Consider the following 18,307-nt stretch of genomic DNA (forward strand, 5'->3'; position numbering starts at 1 on the left):
CTCTACATAGATTAGAAACCTAAATGTGAAACATAAACAGTGATTCTTATGGAAAATAACGTAGAAAGCATTTTTGCAGCCTTGGAATAGGCAAAGATTCCTGAAACAAGGCAAAGTCAAAACAATAAAAATTAATAAGTTGGAATTAATTAAAATTAAAGATGTGTGCTCATCACAAGCATTATTAGAAAAGGTCATTCCACAGAATGGAAGAAGGTATTTGCAAAACACATCCACCACAGGTCTGATACTATCTATTCACTTCTCACTGTGTTATCTGTCTTTTGCGGGGAGAAGGTAGAGGCAAAAGCCTTGAACAGGCAATTAACAAAGAAAATTGTCAAATGGCCACAGAACATACAAAAAGATGCTCAACAGTATTATTCATGGTAGTAACACAAATTAATATCATGATGAGAAATCACAATACACTCACCAGAATATTTAAAGTTAGAAATTGAATAATACATGTTGGTGAGGTGGTGGAACAAATGAACACTCATATACTGTTGATGGGGTGCAAACTAGTAAAAAGTGAGAAAAAGTGTTTTGTAGCATTTAATAAAGCTAAATATACACCAACCCTATCATCCAGCAGTTTCATTCATTTTCACTCATAACTTAAATGCTCAACACTAACATAATTGTTACTATAAAAAGTGGTGTAAGCTATAAATAGCCTAAATGCTCAACAGTGGCATGAATAAATAAATTGTGGTATAGTCATAAAATCAAACACTTGATTAGAACAATGAAAAATTTCAAAATTCTGCTGAGAAAACTTAAGATGGTTTTTATAAAACCCTGTTTATCAGTATGTCCTTTACCTTACTTACCCCAATCATTCTGAAGAAAACAAAAGGAATTTGTCATTAAGAATAGCACAAATTAAAGTTACACCGCATATTAGAGTTGAGCTCAAATTCCCTTGGAAACACACAAAAGACAGAAATAGCAAACGATCAGCCCAAAGCACTGAGAATTTAAGTCATGATTTCCAGTAGCTGAGATCAGATATGGCCTTCAGTTCTCAGGAGAAAGAAGAGGTCCTGAAACATGATGAAGGAATCCATGTGGAGAAAGAAGAATGGCTCCTGAGTCCAGGAGAGGCAATACAGTCTAAATAAAGTGCAGACACAGTCAAGGGACCAGAGTTCTGGACACGCTTCAGTCCTCACTTTCATATTCAGCTTGGGCCAATCATTCCTGCTCTCTGCCTCAGTTTCCTTAGCTGCTCTATTTTATAGCCTGTATCACCAGCAATATATCATCAGATGTACTTATTATGTTGATTACTTACTGTCCTCATCTTCAGTAGCAGCCACAAGGATAAGGTTTTTAAAACCTAGCTAAATATTCACAAATTACATGAAAATATATATATGAAATATGTATAGGATAAGCTTATTTTGAAAGAAACATCAAAAAGTGCAGGAAACCCATCTGCAGATTTTCCAGGCTCACTGGGCGATGGTGGTGGAAGCGATTTGGGTAGAGGCACTGTCTCTTCGTTGGGTAGCTGTGCTGACTCTCTTCTTTGAGGGACACAGTACCGAGCTACTCAAGAGTAGGTTTCCAAAGCCCTAGTCCCTGGAGTCGCAGGGAATCAGACACGACTGAGCAATTAATCATGGACGCGGAGTTGTACGCTTATTAAAAGAGGGAGGCCCAAGAGGAAGGAGATATGTATACATATATACATATATATGTGATTCATGTTGATGTATGGCAGAGACCACCACAACACTCTGAAACTGCTGTGCAAACATCTCTTTAAAAACTCCTAGAGGAGAACATAGGCAAAACACTCTCCGACATAAATCACAGCAAGATCCTCTATGACCCACCTCCCAGAATATTGGAAATAAAAGCAAAACTAAACAAATGGGACCTAATGAAACTTAAAAGCTTTTGCACTACAAAGGAAACTATAAGTAAAGTGAAAAGACAGCCTCAGATTGGGAGAAAATAATAGCAAATGAAGAAACAGACAAAGGATTAATCTCAAAAATATACAAGCAACTCCTGCAGCTCAATTCCAGAAAAATAAATGACCCAATCAAAAAATGGGCCAAAGAACTAAACAGACATTTCTCCAAAGAAGACATACAGATGGCTAACAAACACATGAAAAGATGCTCAACATCACTCATTATTAGAGAAATGCAAATCAAAACCACAATGAGGTACCATTACACGCCAGTCAGGATGGCTGCTATCCAAAAGTCTACAAGCAATAAATGCTGGAGAGGGTGTGGAGAAAAGGGAACCCTCTTACACTGTTGGTGGGAATGCAAACTAGTACAGCCACTATGGAAAACAGTGTGGAGATTCCTTAAAAAACTGGAAATAGAACTGCCATATGACCCAGCAATCCCACTTCTGGGCATACACACTGAGGAAACCAGATCTGAAAGAGACACGTGCACCCCAATGTTCATCGCAGCACTGTTTATAATAGCCAGGACATGGAAGCAACCTAGATGCCCATCAGCAGATGAATGGATAAGGAAGCTGTGGTACATATACACCATGGAATATTACTCAGCCGTTAAAAAGAATTCATTTGAATCAGTTCTAATGAGATGGATGAAACTGGAGCCCTTTATACAGAGTGAAGTAAGCCAGAAAGATAAAGAACATTACAGCATACTAACACATATATATGGAATTTAGAAAGATGGTAATGATAACCCTATATGCAAAACAGAAAAAGAGACACAGAAATACAGAACAGACTTTTGAACTCTGTGGGAGAAGTGAGGGTGGGATGTTTCAAAAGAACAGCATGTATACTATCTATGGTGAAACAGATCACCAGCCCAGGTGGGATGCATGAGACAAGTGCTCGGGCCTGGTGCACTGGGAAGACCCAGAGGAATCGGGTGGAGAGGGAGGTGGGAGGGGGGATCGGGATGGGGAATACGTGTAAATCTATGGCTGATTCATATCAATGTATGACAAAACCCACTGAAATGTTGTGAAGTAATTAGCCTCCAACTAATAAAAAAAAAAAAAATCTCTTTACTCTGTATGTAGGTCCTCCCAAAGCATTTATGTATAAACAGGTAAAAGGAAGTAATAATCCTCGACTAATGACCTGATTTCAGAGCACATTCTTTCTTTTCCTTCTGTGTAATAGGAAGAAACTTGCTTAATGATAAAGTCAATTTGTTTAACAATGAACTCAATGAAGAATCTGTAAAAAATATTTATTCAACATCAACTCTTTGTATCTGACATTCTGCTAATACATGTCAGACACAAAGATTAGACAAGGGCAACACCTCTAAGAAATGTGCTGTGTGTTTGGAAACACAGGAATATGAAAATGAGAAGAGCATGATATTATGTTAACAACCAAATAAATGGTTTGAATAATAAATATCCATATATGCTAGAAAACAACAAAACTGTGCTGTTTGCAGAGACTTGGATGGACCTACAGACTGTCATATAGACTGAAGTAAGTCAAAAAGAGAAAAACAAACATCATATATTAACACATATAAGTGGAATCTAGAAAAATGGTGTAGATGAACGTATCTGCCAAGCAGAAACAGAGACACAGACGTAGAGAACAAACATAGATACTAAGGGGAGAAGGGGAGATGGAATATCATATATACACTGCTATGTATAAAATAGATAATCAATGAGAAGCTTCTGTGTAGCACAGGGAATTCTGCTCAGCGCCCTGTGGTGACCTAAGGAAATCTGGGAAGAGGGCTATGTGTATACAGAGAGCTGATTCACTTTGCCGTACAGCAGAAGCTAACACAAAGTTGTAAAGCAACTATCCTCCAATTAAAAGGAAAATATTCAAGAGGTTGATATAGTCAAAATATTTTCAGGAACCAATAAATTGGCCATTGTATAGTTTTGGACATATGGGTAAAGCCAGTTTGTGGTAGGCCTTTAAGGCAAGCTGGGTTGATCCTGCAGGGCAGTAAACCTCAACCATGAGCAGAAAAAGTAGAGATAAAGCTGGAGTTATCAGCCCTCAAAGTGCGCATATAAACCTCAAATGTCTTTAAAGGAAGAAGGACTCTGCTGACAGCAAAGACTGCCTTGTGGATGTTAGTGAACGAGGTAATAATAAATCATAATTCACTGTATTCACAAACTACTTATACAAGTAACCCACTGCCATGATAATATAATCTCAATTTTGTCCTAAATGATATTACACGTTTCTGATTTCCTTGGGAACAATATCCATATAAAACACATGATATCCATTTTACAGTTTGAGATCTTGATCCCACAGAAGCAGTCGAGTGCTTAGGCTGAGCGGCTGTTACTTTCCTCACTTTGTCATGATCTTATTTCAAGAAGGCTCTGGAGACAATCCCTGACATCTCCATGCTTCGACTTCCATCTGTGTGAAATGAAATAATGACTGCCTCCTCCCTACCTCATCAAAATCAGTGAGCAACAAAAGCATATTAAAATCAGGGATGCAGGAAGGATTGGAAGGAAAAAAGCTTCTGTCCATTGTCATTAAAAAACAAAACAAAGTTTAGCCAGCCTAACTCATCTGTGGTTCCATGAGGTAATTAGGCCCTACAGAGTATAATCTGAATGATTCTTTTTCAGTTCTCCCAAGGATATTATAATGCTGGTACCATTCTAGATGCACAGGCCAGAAGTTAACTCATTATACACAATAAATGCCTTAGATGATTAGCACTGAATTTTCTTGTGAACTCAGGCTTAGTAGAGCTGACACTGTATGTGATACACAAATTAGGCCAAAGTATTTAATGTCGTATTATTTTTTTTAAAAAAAAAAAAAGCTCTATGTTTGTGGCCCTTATAGATTCAAAGCCTCCCCATATTATAAAGAAAAATAAAATAGTCTGGAGTAATGCTAAAATGAATGGCCCATAAATTTGGAGATGTTAGATACAAGGAACAAAAGAGTAAATGCTTTCATACCTTACCATTTATAAAACATTTTTTTGAAGAGAATTTGTGACTTAACACCTAATACTTGTGTGGCTCATTTAAAATTCTACAAAACATACTCTGCAAGACAAACATTCTTCTTCCTCTTTTAAAGATGAGGACAATGAGATTCAGGAAAAATAACCTCCCTAATACCTAGAGTTGATGTGAAGCAGAGGCTAAATTTCAAGATTAGTTAGAAGAGAGAGCAGTTCCTTTTACAGCCATTTTACAAAAACTCCTCAAAATAGGATTTATCTTCAGGGACAGATGAAACAACAAGTTCAGAGGAGTAACCACTGTCTGGTCCCAAAGCTCAGGGCTAGCAAGTTTCTGACTATGACTCTTACATAACCTGCAAAGCCATGGTTGAAGACAAAAAAAGAAAAAGAAAAAACAGTACTTCAAAATGGCTTCTCTGGGTTGAAGTATGTTCTGGCAAAGATTTATAACATTAAATTCCTAATCTCTGGAATTTCAGAATGTGACCTAATTTGTAGATGGCGCCTTTACAGAAGTCATCAGGTGAGTTCTAATTCAACATAACTGGCATCCTTATAAGAAGAGGAAATGTGGACACAGATACACTTAGAGGGAAGACAATGTGCAGACAGAGAGATAACCAGCTCCCAGCTGAGAAGAGAGAGGCCTGGGGCAAATCCTGCCTCACAGCCCACAGAAGGAACCAGCTCTACTGACACTTTGGACTTCTAGCCTCCAGATCATTGAGACAATTAATTTCTATTGTTTAAGACACCTGGTATGTGGAACTTTGTCTGTGGTAGCCCTAGAAAATGGACCAAACCACAATTAAACATTTATTGGTTAAAAATTCAAAAGCCAGATAAGTACAAAATGAATTCTTCTGTAAATTTGGTTCCGAGGATACCAAAGCTGAACATCGCACTAAGTCTTTTTAGAAAACTTTATCTAAGGCAGTAACATAAAATCTCACTACTGTTTTGGTTTAAAAAAAATAGATCTATACTTTTGTAAAATAAAAATAAAAAACTAAAGTATGTAATCCTATACTCTAGGGTTAAATGTAAAGTATTCACTTTATGGTGAATGCTAATATACATGTTTTATAGTGAATGTCTGACTCTTTAAAAATTATCATAATTACACATCATAAAAACTGGAAAAGATCACTTTTCATTCCAATCCCAAAGAAAGGCAATGCCAAAGAATGTTCAAACTACCACACAATTGCACTCATCTCACACACAAGTCCAGTAGTGCTCAAAATTCTCCAAGCTAGGCTTCAACAGTACCTGAACCAAGAACTTCCAGTGTTCAAGAGAGATTTAGAAAAGACAGAGGAAACAGAGATCAAATTTTGCCAACATCCGTTGGATCACAGAATAAGCAAGAGAATTACAGAAAAACATCTACTCTGCTTCATTGACTACACTAAAGCCTTTGCTTGTGTGGACCACAATAAACTGCGAAAAATTCTTAGAGAGATGGGAATACCAGACCACCTGACCTGCCTCCTGAGAAATCTGTATGAAAGTCAAGAAGCAACAGTTAGAACTAGACATGGAACAACAGACTGGTTCAAAATTGGGAAAGGAGTACATCGAGGCTGTATATTGTCACCCTGCATGTTTAAATTATATGCAAAATCCATCATGAGAAATGCCAGGCTGGATGAAGCACAAGCTGGAATCAAGATTATTGGGAGAAACATCAATATCCTCAGATATGCAGAGACACTTCCATTATGGCAGAAAGTAATGAGGAAATAAAGAATCTCTTGATGAAAGTGAAAGAGGAGACTGAAAAAGCTGGCTTAAAAATCAACATCCAAAAAATGAAGATCATGGCATCTGGTCACATCACTTCATGGCAAATAGATGGGGAAATAATGGAAACAGTGGCAGACTTTATTTTCTTGGGCTCCAAAATCACTGCAGATGGTGATTGCAGTCATAAAATTAAAAGACACTTGCTCCTTGGAAGAAGAGCTATGACAAAACTAGACAGTGCATTAAAAAGCAGAGACATTACTTTGCCAACAAAGGTCTGTATTGTCAAAGCTATGGTTTTTCCAATAGTCATGTATGGATCTGAGAGTTGGACAATGAAGAAAGCTGAATGCCAAAGAATTGATGCTTTTGAACTGTGGTACTGGAGAAGACTCTTGAGAGTCCTTTAGACTGCAAGGAAATCAAACTAGTCAATCTTAAAGGAAATCAGTCCTGAATATTCATTGGAAGGACTGATGCTGAAGCTCCAATACTCTGGCCACCTGATGAGAAGAACAGACTCATTAGAAAAGACCCTGATGCTGGGAAAGCTTAAAGAACAGGAGAAGAGGACGACAGAGGATGAAATGATTGGATGGCATCACTGACTTGATGGACATGAGTTTGAGCAAGCTCCGGGAGTTGGTGATGGACAGGGAGGCCTGGCATGCTGCATCCATGGGATCTCAAACAGTCAGACACAACTGAGCAACCAAACTGAACAGATATGTAACTACATATATGCAATATTACGGGATGTCTATACATTTAAAGTTTAGCAGGCTCTAATTATTTTATTATTCAATACATAATCAATACATATGCTTTGGGAAGTACATTAAACAGGCCCATTTTCCAATCATCTACTTAATCCACAAAGGTAATTCTACAAACTGCATCAAGAATTAATAGTAGAAATAATTTTTAATTTTAAAACCTAAGTCAACTGAACATTCTACTTATTCCAAGTAACTATATACTCTTTGCAAAAAGATACCATCTTCTAACCTCATTATGAGTTCTGTGCTGTCTTTTAATTGATAAGAAAGCAATATAATTAATTTTACAGGCGAGGATGATAACAAAATGATAATGAATAAGATCTATTTCATTTGATGTCCTTTTGGATGATCTATCCACAGATTAATTAATGAAAGAGACACAGAATAATGCCCAATAAATGTTAGGTAATGCAATTATTCAGAAAAATATTTACTTCTGCTTTATTGACTACACTAAAGCCTTTGACTGTGTGGATCACAACAAACAGGAAAATTCTTAAAGAGATGGGAATACCAGACCACTTTACCTGCCTCCTGAGAAACCTGTATGCAGGTCAAGAAGCAACAGTTAGAAACAAACATGGAACAACAGACTGGTTCAAAATTGGGATAGGATTGTGTCAAGGCCGAATATTATAATTAAAAGGCCAAAAAAAAAAAAAAAAGGCAAGAAACACTAGTGGTTAGATAAAGAATAATCTAGTGAAGTATACTGTCACTGATAAAATTTTAACATTCTGTTTTTTCACTATCAATGACATTTCTTTGTATGACTCTTTTCATAAAGCTATGTTCCACCTGACATTGTTACTTTTTGTAATGACTATGAGTGGAGAGGCCAATCAAATTATAGGAGAAAGAAGACCGATCAAGATGGGAGAATAAAAGGACGTGGAGCTCACGTCCCTTGTGAACATAAGAAACATACATCTACACATGGACCAGCTCTCACTGAAAACAAACTGGAAACTGGCAGAAGGACTTCTATACAACAACAGCTATAAAAACGCCACACATGTAATCAGGTAGGCAGGAAAGACAGTGACTGGGTTGAGACCTGTGCCCTGGGAAGAGACTCAGAGGAAAAGGAATTTACAAGAGTGGACATGTGCCCAGGGGTCCTGAGGAGTGAGAGCCACAGACTGGGCACCCCAGTCCTGGGGTCTTATGCGGGTAGTCAAGCCCCACTGTCAGACTGGAAGACCACTGGTATTAACATCTGCTTGTGGGAAGCCTGGGTTCCACTCATGTGTCGTCACAAGCACAGCCTTGCCCCTGAGGCAGGGTGGACAGAGGTCTGCCCTACTGACTCCCAGGATTTCACCACCAATTCAGCGCAGCCCAGTCTGATGCAGCTGAAAACTCCAGTTTCACTTATGAACATCGGTGCGGCACAGGATTTAGGAGCCATGACCAGGGAGGAGATTCCACTGGGTGATGCAGATGGGACCTCATCCCAGGGCAGAGTCTGAAGTTGATGTAGGGGAGGAGGTGGTCAGATTCAAGCCACACCTAGAAGCAAACCAGCCCTCTGCTGCTGGCCACTCCACCACAGCTCAGCCACCAGTAAACGAGGAGAGTCCAGTGGACCCCTCCTGTCCTGCAGAATGGATCCACAGCAAGGCAGGGATGGCAGAGGCCAGGGGAAGTGCCTGGCTGGAAGGCACAAAAGGCGACGGGCACCCGAGGCTGTGGACGAACAGAGCACGCGGAGCAGCACGGGCCCGCCGGGAAGCCCACTGGATGACGCTCGGGCCTCTGTCTGCTGCCGGCGCGAGCTGAGAGCCCGCACACGCCCCGTGTCTTTCAGCACTCCCTGTCTATGAGGTAACGGGAAAGGGAAAACACACAATTACGGGGAACAGAGCCAACTCAGCCCCAACACTAAGGGCTTCTGAGCCAGCGGTCTGGGCCGGACCCTAACCCTAAGAGGGCGATGATGGCCACTGAGCGGCAGGGAAGTCCTGCCTCACACCAGGGTCCAGCTCCAGCCTCACCCCTTACCAAACTGGTAGCTGCCAATACACCGCGAGGAAACGTATGACTTGTGTCCACGTCAAATCCAGCTCTCCCTCCAAAGGAGTCTGCTCACACATGAGAACACCTCATCAGTACCAAAATAGGTAACCAAGACCTAAGTTCATAGAGGTGGAGAAAGGTATGCAAAATGAACAGGCAGAGGAACTGCTCTCAATTGCAAGAGCAATAGGAAAAAAAGTCTGAAAAATAAATGATGCAGAAATAAATAATTATGAGATAAAGAATTCAAAGCATTGGTAATAAAAAATGTTAACTAAATTATGGGGGAAAAAGACATATACAGAGGGAATTTTAACAAGGAACTAGAAAACATAAGACTCAATCAGAAATGAAGAATTCAATAGCCAAATCTGGAAAACAGAACAATGGAATTCAATAAGTCAGAAGAGGATAAAAATAATAAAAGCAATGTAAGAGACCACTGGGATAACATTAAGCATACCAACATTACCTTATAGGGATCCTAGAAAGAAGGGAGTGAGAAGGACACCGAAAATGTATTACAGGACATTATGGCTAAAAATTTCCAAACCCGAAGAAGGAAATATAATAGATATCCAGGTACTGGAAATACAGAGTGTACCAAACAATATGAACCTAAAAAGACCCACATCAAGACATACCATAATTAAAATGGCAGAAGATAAAGAGAGAATTCTAAAGACAGCAAGAGAAAAATAAAGAGTCGCATACAAGGGACCCCCATAAGGCTATCAGTTGATTTCCCTGTAGAAACTCTGCAGGCCAGAAGAGACTGGCATGATATATTCAAAGTGCTGAAAGGGAGAAATCTTCAACCTACAACATTCTACCCAGTGAGATTATCACTTTAAAATAGAAAGATAAATAAAGAACTTCTCAGAAAAGCAAAATCTAAGAGTTCATCAATATTAAATCTACCTGCAAAGAAGTGTTAAAGGATCTTCTCTAATTGGTAAATAAGTAAAAATCTATAGAAAGGTAAAGTCTCACTAGGAAAAGCAAACACTAATGCATAGTACAGACTGGGAATCAACATAGGCAGAATACTCTTTAATAAAATAGTAGCAATGTATTTTGGATTTGTCCCCTAAGGCAAAGGAAACAAAAGGAAAAATATACAAATGGGATCTAATTAAATTTAAAAGCTTTTGCACAGCAAAGGAAACTATCCACCAAACAAAAACACAACCTCCGGAATAGGGGAAAACATTTGCAAATGGTACCATGAGCAACAAGGGGTTAATATTCAAGACATTTAAGAGCTCTACAACTCAGTATAAGAAAATACAATCAAAATAAGGGCGGAAGACCTGGACAGACATTTTTCCAAAGACATAGAGATGGATCAGGAACATGAAGAGATGCTCAACATTGCTAATTATAAGAGAAATGCAAATTAAAATAACAATGAGACATTACCTCATATCTGTCAGAATGGCCATCATCAAATGTTTACAAGTAACAAATACCAGTTACTTAGGATATGGGTACCCATCTACAATAACACTGGGGATATAAACTGGTACAGTCACTATTAAAAGCAGTATGAAGTTTCCTCAAAAAGCAAAAAATAGAACTATCATATTACCCAGCAATTGTGCTCCTGGGTATATATCTGAGAAAAAATGAGATATTCTGGCCATCTGATGCAAAGAGTTGACTCACTGAAAAGACCCTGAGGCTGGGAAAGTTTGAGGGCAGGAGGAGAAGGGGGAGACAGAGGATGAGATGGTTGGATGGCATCATCAACTCAATAGACATGAGTTTGAGCAAATTCCAGGAGATAGTGAAGGACAGGGAAGCCTGGCTTGCTGCAGTCCATGGGGTAACAAAGAGTCGGACATGACTGAGTGACAAATCAACAACAATTTGAAACTATATATGTACTCCAATATTCACAGTAACACTATTTATAATAACCAAGATATGGAAGCAACCCAAATGTCCACCAATAGACAAATGGACAAAGAAGATACACACACACACACACAGAGGAATATTACTCAGTTATTAAAAAAACAAGAATGAAATTCTGCCATTTTCAGCACCATGAATGTATCTAGAGAAAAATAAGTACTGTGTGTTATCACTTATACCTAGAATATAGAAAATAAAGCAAAAGAATATATATGCAAAACAGAATCACAAATATAGAAAACAAACCAGTGATTACCCGTGAGGAGAGGGGCAAGATAGGGGCGTAGGATAAACAGATATAAATTACTATGTATAAAACAGGTAAGCAACAAAGATATATTATACAGCACAAGGAAATCATAATCATTATCTTATAATAACTTTTAACAACAGAGTATCATCTGAAAAAAAAACAGTGAATCACTTGGCTGTATACCTGAAGCTCATATAATATTGTAAATCAACTATACTTCAATTAGGAAAAAAAATAATAATTACAGTAGAAATGCCCCTTCAAAGCATTTTATAACCCAAAGTCTTTACACAAAAATTGGCAGGTGCAAGATAAGCTGAAAAGAGCTAAGATATATCTTCTAAGAATATACAATCATAAGAACACATAGTCACTCTCTGCAAAGCTCGTTTACACAGAAACTAATACAAGTAATAATACTGCTCACAATAATTGTGGTGCAAGGAAAATAAATAAAAAGATAAAGGGTTCCCCCAAAAAATGGAAAAAGGAAACCTAAGGAGAAAAAAAATTTTAAAGATCACTAAATTCTGCCACTGTAGTGGAAGATGAGAGACGCAGTTACAAAGTTTGAGTTTGAAATATACGTGCAAAAGTATCCTAAGAGTGGGAACATTTTCCTTGCTTCTGTAGTCCCAGATGCATCATTAACAAAGGAACCACAGAGGGTCAAATAAACCCAGATGTACCCCCAGATGTACAATTTAGATACATGAGAAATGGTATGGAAGGCAAAAAGTAAGAAGAATAAGACTGAAGATATATCCATTTGTTTTACTGTCCTAAATTATATAAGTTCAGGGGATATCTATGTCTGTCTGTCTGTCTATAATTTATAATAAAACCTTTATAGGAAAGCTTTCCCGACTGAATTATCAGTGCAATTTTCAGTGAGTTTTTTGGAATCCCCTAGGATTTTTTATCATCTCAAATCTTCATTGAGGCAAGAGATTTAGATTTAGCTTTAAACACTAAAATGAGACTGACTTTTTGGATTTTATTTTCCTTTGAAGAGTATAAAATAAGCATCATTATTATTGGGACTATATCAGTAAAATTGTATATACTACCTTCATAGAAATTCTTAAACCCTCAGAGAAATCAGCTATGCTGACAGGATACAGATTCACTACCAAAATAATAACAACTACTCCTTAGCATAAATCATTTATCATTTTTCTAATTTAATCCAATTCCTTGCATTTTCCTTAAATATACTAGTAAATAAATAATTTGCTCCTCAACATCATTACTCTGGCATGGAGGAAAGAAAGCAATACAGACTAACCTATCAAGTCGCCAGATGAACAGGCTCCTTCAATAGAACAGGCTCTTTCAAAATTAATGGCCTGCTTCAGCATGATGAGTGCCCAGGAAAGGAAATATTTATGGTTTTTCTCCTAACTTCTGACCCTTGAAATTAAAAGCACTTTCTCCACCTCCTCTGTTCCAGTTAACCCGTAGGAAAAATGTCTCTCTTTATGGCAGGGAGAAATTTTTATGATACCCAGAGATACAGCTATATATATACACACACACATATACATATATATATGTGTGTGTGAACCATTACAGAGCATCCCTAAGAAGCTGCCTTCCAATGGTGAGGAAAAGCCCAGGATGCCTTGGGACAAAAGGTCGATGGCCTTTGCCACGTCCGCTTACCCCCAAGCTAAGACAAAGGTACCTTCCATAGTGACACAAACACTCACAAAACTTCTGCACTGTCCAACAGGCCTCTATCATTAACAACCAGTCTGAGGGTTCAGGAATCTCAGGATCCTGGTCTAGACAGATACACAGATGCCAGCAGTAGGCATCAATCAAATTAGGCTTCCTGTCAAATAAAGATGAATTCCAGCTAGCTAAGATCTACCAGAGAAAAACATTCTCTCTGTTTGCACTCATTTGTTTCAAGACAGTAGAGCAGACTGTACCACAATCAAAATATAGAACTCCAATGATAAATAATAGTGGCAATGATAACACATTGGTATACTAATATATAGGATACAAAGTATAAATGCAATATTATAAATATAATGCATTGTTATAATATCATTTCTAATGTAAAGATGAGAAAAAAGCACATATGAGACAGAGGTGTTCTCAAAAAAAATAAATAAATAAAAGATGGTAGGCCAGTAAAACTGACTGCAGATTCCAGGTTCTAGAATCATGAGAAAATTATTTTCTGTTGTTTTAGGCCACCAAGTTTATAGTAATTTGTTACATCAACCACAGGTAAGTAATAGCCAAACTTAAATCCTTAGTGCTTTTGCTATATATTGTTTCCAAGTTGCAAATTAAAAAACTGTTTGCATTGAGTACATATAAACAATGGTTACAGAGAAAAACAACCAAATTAACTCCATTATAAAGACCAAAAAACTTAGGTAGCATCTTTTTTAAGTTTCTGAAAACGCTCCTTTTTTTCCTTTTTTGTTTTACTAGGGGGAAATGGTCCTAAGTTACCACTGTCAATGTATCAGATGAAAATTTCTCATCAAAAACAAGATCATAAGCACAAAAACAAGCAAAACACAAGTAATTACATTTCATAAAATGCACAAAACACATTTTTTAATTCCTTTTTTAAGCTCACTCAACATAGTAAAGTCAAAGCTGAACTATTTTTCTCTTGATAATATATTTGGGGAAAGCTAATGCTTTCTAAATGTCACAGTTTGAGGGTTCATTAAAACTTACTGGGGGATTTTTTTAATAATAAAATACAAATATTAAAAGTGAATGGAGTGTTAATTACTTGAAAATGTGAAACCATTTGCAGTATTTAAAACAAATTAAGAATACTCTATTACTCTAATTATTTCAGGACTGAAGTCAAGTCTTAGTTCTCTGTGTTTGCTGGGCATATGGCATTACATTAGACATGGCACATATGTGAAACATGTTTTTTCTCCTTCCTACTCTACATGTTTTACTGTGATGTAAGCCATATGTTTCATTACAAAGGGTGGTATGAAAAGGCTATTGCTAAAGAGGCAAACTCTTGACTCAGAAATCAGCAATACAGAAAGGACTCTTCATTAAAAACGCATTACTGTTTTGCTTCAAGGCACTTACCTTATGTTCCCAGTAACACCCTGACAGTTTAGAGATTAAAAACATCTGGATTTTAGGCATTAAGATTTTAGGGATTATGGGTCTGATGCTAAAAATACAGACCATTATGGAATATTCAAAATAATGGGCTGTTTGGTGGAGAAAGGGATCATGTGATGAATAAATTAACACATAATCATTTCATGATTAAACACATCTCATGATTGAGCATGAAGACACACAGGTTAAAAATTTCAGTGCTTGTATTATCCCTTGTTTATTATCTAGGCAACCTCTAAAATACTGTTAAGCTACCATCTTAATTTTAGAAGTCTATTTTAGCTGTGTGGCAATGATTAAGTGATTATGTAGGCTCCTTTTAGGACCAGGAGGTAAAAGCAAATGCCCTCTGAGCTAAAATTATGACTCTTGTGATTGCCAAATGCTAAATAAATTTTAAACACATATGTAGGGGTTTAAAGATATCTACAATCTCTTTGCTACTCCTCCCCTCAAGACATAGGGCATAATTCTACTCCCTTTGAGTGTGGGCTGGACGTAGTGACTCACTTCTAGAGAACAGATTAGAACAGCAGTGATAGGATGATGTGTCCAAGATAGTTATATAAAGACCATGACTTCTAACTTGGGTGTCTACTCCACTGCTTGCTCTAACCCTCTTCTGCGGACTTACAGGCGGCCTTTGGTAGGAGCTACATGAGCAAAAACCGAGGTCTGTTGGCTACTGTGTGTGAGCTTGGAAGTAGATACTCTTAGTACTGCCAATGGCCATGTGAGTGAACCCAGAAGCTAATATTCTTCCAGTAAAGCCTTGAGATAACTGCAGCTGTAAAGTTACCTTGAGTGCAACCTCATGAGAGACCCTAAGTCAGCAATACACAGTTAGTTTGTATTCTTGATTCACAAAAAATGTGACAGGATAAATGTTAAGTGATTAAATTTGGGATGATTTGTTACACAGCAGCAGCTAACTATTACAATATGTAATATGAATAAAGTGTGCTGGGACAGAGGCAAGGCCAGAGAATGAATCTGGATCTCCAAACCAAGGATTATGACTTTTCAGTTGTAGGACCATGAACAAGATGACATTGCTCCTCAAGGCGTCATTTGCCCATCTACACAAGAAAGGTGTTAATCAAAATTATTTCCAAGATTCCTTCTGGCCATGAAAATGTAGGACTCCAAGTTATAGAGAGGCCACTCTAATCTCCATATAAGAAAAGATGACCACTGGAACTTCCTGGCACTGAGAGGTAGCTGCTTTTCAGGCCCTCTTAAGAAGAGCCTGAATTATCATTGGTATTGACCATACCAAGACTTTTCTTCTACCTGATAGGAAATGTAAGTAGATAACATATACTATTTCTTACAACACTGGTTTGCTATATTTCTGACCTAGCCTTCAGAACAAAGAAAAGGGATAATGCCCCTTATCAAATTAAACCAAAATAATCACATAAATAAGGAAGTTAGCTAAAATATTTCTCTATATTCTTTGAATTTATACTTTCCCTTATGAGACTCACTCACAGATAATTTACATAAAACCCCAAAGATACATGTACATTTATGAAAGCATTTTTTTTAATGGCAAAATTATTTTAAAACGTGAATGCCATCAGTGAGGGTGTATTTACTTATGGAAAGGTGGTCATGATTCATCCTGAATGAAAAGAACAAACTGCAAAAGCTATGTTAGATATCTCAAATTTAGCCACATATCACCAGAGACTTTAAATTTCTTTTCTTTTTTTCCCCTTTTCTCTCTCACTTTTTTCAATTCTGATGCTCAGAACACACACCAGGCTAGTTACGTCAGAATCTCTCAGGGTGAGACCCAGATATTCAGTCAGTTCAATCGCTCAGTCGTGTCTGACTCTTTGCGACCCCATGAATCACAGCACACCAGGCCTCCCTGTCCATCACCAATTCCCAGAGTCCACCCAAACCCATGTCCATTGAGTCGGTGATGCCATCCAACCATCTCATCCTCTGTCCCCTTCTCCTCCTGTCCTCAATCCCTCCCAGCATCAGGGTCTTTTCAAGCGAGTCAGCTCTTCACATCAGGTGGCCAAAGTACTGGAGTTTCAGCTTCAGCATCAGTCCTTCCAATGAACACCCAGGACTGATCTCCTTTAGGATGGACTGGTTGGATCTCCTTGCAATCCAACAGACTCTCAAGAGTCTTCTCCAACACCAGAGTTCAAAAGCATCAATTCTTCTATGCTCAGCTTTCTTTATATTCCAACTCTCACATCCATACATGACCACTGGAAAAACCATAGCCTTGACCAGACGGACCTTTGTTGGCAAAGTAATGTCTCTGCTTTTTAATATGCTGTCTAGGTTGGTCATAACTTTCCTTCCAAGGAGTAAGCGTCTTTTAATTTCATGGCTACAATCACCATCTGCAGTGATTTTGGAGCCCAGAAAAATAAAGTTAGCCACTGTTTCCACTGTTTCTCCATCTATTTGCCATGAAGTGATGGGACTGGATGCCATGATCTTAGTTTTCTGAATGTTGAGCTTTAAGCCAACTTTTTCACATTCTTCTTTCACTTTCATCAAGAGGCTCTTTAGTTCTTCTTCACTTTCTGCCATAAGATATTAATATATTTTTAAAGCCTTCTTGGTAATTCCATACAACCAAAGTTGAGAACTACTTGAGAATGGTCTCATTTGAGTTACTAAAAAAAATATGTCCACTGATGTATGTATATTTATCCACATGTATTTGTGTATATTTGTCCATGTATAGAAAAAGATCCTAAAGGAAATATATTTAACTAAAGATAGTGAAGACTGGAGGGCAAAAATCACTTACCCCTTAACTTTTTTTCACAATGAATATATGTCTTTGCTCTAACTCTCTCTCAGGAAGTTAAAAGATCAGGAAGAAACAAATACAAATTTCTCAAATAGTTATAGAATCTGGAGGAACAAAGACAGTTACTACTATATGGCCTCAATTTGCATCTTTAACAGTTACTGAAACCTTAAGCTACAAAATGACAAAATATTCAAAGAATAAAAAAATATTTAATTAACACTATAAAAGACTAGTCTTTCTGATTTTTTTTCTTTATAAATCATTTTTCCCTTAGTTCTGATGATGTGAGGTTATCATCTAAAGTCCTACACTAGAACAAAAATAAAATAAACCATGCATAGAATTTAGAACATGGATATAAAGCATTCTAGCTCTTCTTTCAAAATACATATAAGGAAATTGACACAGAAAAAAATACTTGCTTAATAGTTTGTAAGAGACTAGTACTTTGACTTACTTATACTAGTCCAATACTATTCCCATTGTATAATAATACTATATAAGAAAGATATACTGCCCATGTTTCAAGGGTGGGGAGGGAGACACGGCAGGGAGGCATGGGGAAGATGTTCATTCAAAAGGAACCAATCCCATCCTTTGCACTAAGATAGGCCAAATTTTATCATTGAGTTGTGAATCAATCATCCAAGGATAATACACTATGTAACAGCTGAAATATTTGAATCTCTAACATCCATGGTAACTCAGAAAG

Source organism: Cervus canadensis, chromosome 14 (assembly GCF_019320065.1).
Source record: "Cervus canadensis isolate Bull #8, Minnesota chromosome 14, ASM1932006v1, whole genome shotgun sequence".
Classification (NCBI taxonomy): domain Eukaryota; kingdom Metazoa; phylum Chordata; class Mammalia; order Artiodactyla; family Cervidae; genus Cervus; species Cervus canadensis.